Source organism: Octodon degus, unplaced genomic scaffold (assembly GCF_000260255.1).
Source record: "Octodon degus isolate 3935 unplaced genomic scaffold, OctDeg1.0 scaffold00163, whole genome shotgun sequence".
In the NCBI taxonomy this organism is placed as follows: domain Eukaryota; kingdom Metazoa; phylum Chordata; class Mammalia; order Rodentia; family Octodontidae; genus Octodon; species Octodon degus.
In genome coordinates, this window is record NW_004524739.1 from 1,572,796 (window position 1) to 1,576,538 (window position 3,743).

Here is a 3,743-nt window from a genome sequence, read left to right on the forward strand (position 1 = left end):
GGAAGCCTGCTCTGCCCATGAGCAGATGCATAGGTAAATTAAATGTAGTACATGATACAGTGGAATAGTATTTAGCCATGAAAAAGGACTGCAGATTCCCACATGGATAAACTTCAAAAAGGCTGAGTAAAAGCGAACAGCAATATATGTCACATGAGCTGGTGAGATGGCTCAGTGGTCTAAAGCACCTACTTAGAACAAGCTTGACAAAGCACAGGGACCGCGGTTCAATCCCCCAGCACCACATGCCAGCCAGCCCCGCCCCCTGGTGGGCTGAGCTGGCCACACACACATACACACATAAATAAATAAAATTAAAAAAAAAAAAAATATATATATATATATATATATATATATATATATATATATATATATATATATATGTCACATATAGGTACAAACTCCCTATAATGAATGTTATCATTTAAATTGTTTCAATACACTTCCGGCTCCTCTGCCTCAGCATGGCTGCCTTGGGAGCTCTGCTCTGGAGTGTCCCAGGGCTGCACCGCAGCATGGCGGCTCAGGCGGGTGATCCAATGGCCGTCCTGCTCCCCCAGTGAAGCGCCAGCTTCGAAGACAAGCCCAGAGGGAAAAGTTTGCATGACGAGTTGTCCTGCTGTCACAGGAAGTGGATGCTGGGTTACGGGCATGGCAGCTCAGGCAGCAGGAGAAGCTTCAGGAAGAAAAACCGAAACAGAAAAGCACTCTAAAGCCCCAAGGGACCTCGGGGCAGAGCCCACTCCCAAGTCAATCAGCAGCAACTCCTGTCCCCTTCCCCAGCCTCTTTCTTTTCCATCACTGGATGTCTCAGCCAGAAGAGAGCCTTTATTTGGTCCTTCCTGACCCCCCCATTTCTGTGGAGCAAAAGAGCTGGCTCACCAGGAAGGACAGGCCGTAGGGTCACTGTCGGGGAGGCTCAGCGCCCTGGGCCCTGGCTCCACCCGGGTCTTCTGAATGTTGCGCTGGGGTTTTGCTCCCGTCCTTTGCAGGCCACAGGACTGGCCCACTTAGGAGTAGTGCTGCTCTGTGAGCTCGAGAAGAGGGCGGCAGTTTTCCTGACTTTAGCCAGCACTCGCGTCTCTCGTGGCTGTGCATAGCTCAGCTGTGTGCTAGTCCTGTTTCATAAATGTTTGGAAAATAAATAAACGAATGCAAGCTTGGAAAAAAAAATAAATTGTTCCAATAAAATTTAAAAATGCAAAAAAAGTCCACAGAGTCAATTAAACCAATCACAAAAGGTAGTATGCCGGGTGACTCCAATTCTGTGAAATACAGTATTTTGAATAGACAAATTCACAGGGGCAAAAATTAGAATAGAGGCATCAAAGATGAGGAGGAGGGAATTAAGAATTATTATTATATATTTTTTGTATTTTAGTACAGGGTCTACAGGGTCTCAGTACATAGATTGGACTGGTAGTGATCCACCTGTGTTCAGCCTCCCAAGAGCTGGCAAGAGCTGGTATTACAGGCCTGTGGCCACCACACCCAGTCTCAATCGCAGTCTCAGTGTGTTCCCCAGGGCCGCCGGGGATCGAACCCCAGCTGCTACATCTGCCTAAGCATGTGCTTTAATCTGCTGAGCTATTTGGCTGGCCTTAAGAGTTAATGTTTTGGGTTTTTTTTTTTTTTTGTGTGTGTGTGTGTGGAACCGGGAATTGAACTCAGGCCCTTGTGTTTGCCAGGGAAGCACTTATTCCACTGAGCCATCTCCCCGGCCCCAAGAGTTAATGTTTAATGAGCACAAGTTTTCCATTTGGGATGATGAAAATATTTCAGGACTAGCTAGAGGGAGTGGTTGTGCAACATTGTGAATGTGCTAAATTCCACTGAGTTGTGCATCTGAAAGGGTTGAGTTATGGTATGTAAATTTGCCTCACCCACGGGCACACACAAATGAGGGTAGATAGCCAGGCATTGTCTCACATGCTTGTAATTCCTGTGCTTAGGAGGCTGAAGCAGGAGGGTTGCTATGTGTTCAAGGCACTCTGGGCTACATAGTGAGTTTGAGGTCAGTTTGGACTATACAGAATGACTGCTTCCAAATAAAATAAAACAAAAAATAAAATAAAATCACTGGTCACAATGGCGCATATTTTTAATCCCAACACTGGGGGAAGGGAGTTAGGCAGGAGGAACCTTGAGAGTTTGAGGCCAGCCTGAACTACAAAGTGAGAGCCCTCAATAAAAGGGCTGGGGAGATGGCTCCGTAGAATAAGCACTTGCCTGGCAAGCGCAAGGGCCTGAGTTCAGGCATGGCGGCACATGCCTGTAATCCCAGCATCCAAGAGGCTGAGGCAGGTAGAAGCACACTGAACTGGTCAAATTGAGACTAATTTGTATTTTAGTAATACAATGGAATATTAGATCAATAATGGAAAGGTACTTCTTTTTTTTTTTTTTTTTTTTTGGTGGAACCGGAGATTGAACTCAGGCTCTTGCAACTTGCCAGGGAAGCGCTTATTCTACTGAGCCATCTCCTGGGCCCCTGGAAAGGTACTTCTGTTTGTTTGCTTTCTTTTGGTCTTTTTTAAAAATGTGGTTTGTTTTTTTTTCAAAATTTTATTGATAAACAGCAATGAGACAGTTTCAAATCAAATCGGAAGTACAGTTTCAACAAATACCACTGCATATATTCTTCTTAGTGGTTAATTGCTGTACAAAAAAATGTGTTTTGATACAGGGTCTCACTACACAGCTCGGGCTCCTAGGGATCCTCCTATTTTCGACCTCCCCATGCTGGGATTACAGGCACGCGTGTGCCATCATGGCCGGACTGGTAGCTGGCTCAGGGCGCCTGGGGACGGGGACGGGCCAGCACGGCTCCTTTTGCTCTTTTTGAGATAGCGTCTCACTATGTAGATCAGGCTGACCTTGAACTCACTTTGTAGCCCAGGCTGGTCTCGAATTCACAGTGATCCTCCTGCCTCAGCCTCCTGAGTGCCTGGAATTATAGGCATGCACCACCATGCCTGGCAACTTCATACCATGTCCAAGCACAGACCACAGCGTGGTCACTGTGCTGGCCGCAAACCAACAAACACACTCATTCATTCCCTTAGGTGAACTAAGTGACTGTTATTTCTCACCAATTATACACACTTTGCCCCTCCCTATTGGTGGGATTTAGTCCCAGTCAGAGAATTACTCCCACTTTCCAACATCTAATCTAGAGCAATCCCTCAGTGTTTTTAGACCTTTCTGCAAATCACTCAACCCAAGCCCGGATCCTAACAGGTTTTTCCTGATACCCTCTGAGACATCCTCCAATTCCCAGTGGTGTGTATTCTCCCTCAAGGCAATGAATAATAAATCCGGCTGCTTAACTACAGAAGTATTTCTAGCAGTCTCTGGCTGTAGGGCATTGACACTAGTATGTATTTTTCTTGACACAGTCTCAGCACGATCACTAAGCTGTAATTATAATAAAAAATTTCCAAATAATTTGTGTGCTCTTGACAGCCACAGTCTAAGGCAGCCATTGACAAACTGTAGCCCGGGGCCAAATCAGACCTGTTGCTGTTTTTGTATATAAAGTTTTATTGGAATGGAGCCACGCTCATTCATTTTCCACACGGACGCTTTTGTCCTGGAGTAGCGGGGGAGCGGCCATAGAGCCCACAATGACCTGCACCATCTAAAACATTTACTCTCTGGTTCTCTGCAGAGAAGCTTGCCAATTCCTGACCTAAAGAACTACCACCAAAGGGCTGAGAGTATAGTTCAGGGATAGTACGTGA

The 3,743-nt window shown here is 45.9% G+C and overlaps 1 pseudogene; it reads left to right on the forward strand.

Moving 5' to 3' along the window:
• The first annotated feature begins 451 nt into the window (after positions 1–451).
• LOC111813076 lies at positions 452–901 on the forward strand (annotated as a pseudogene).
• The last annotated feature ends 2,842 nt before the right edge of the window (positions 902–3,743 follow it).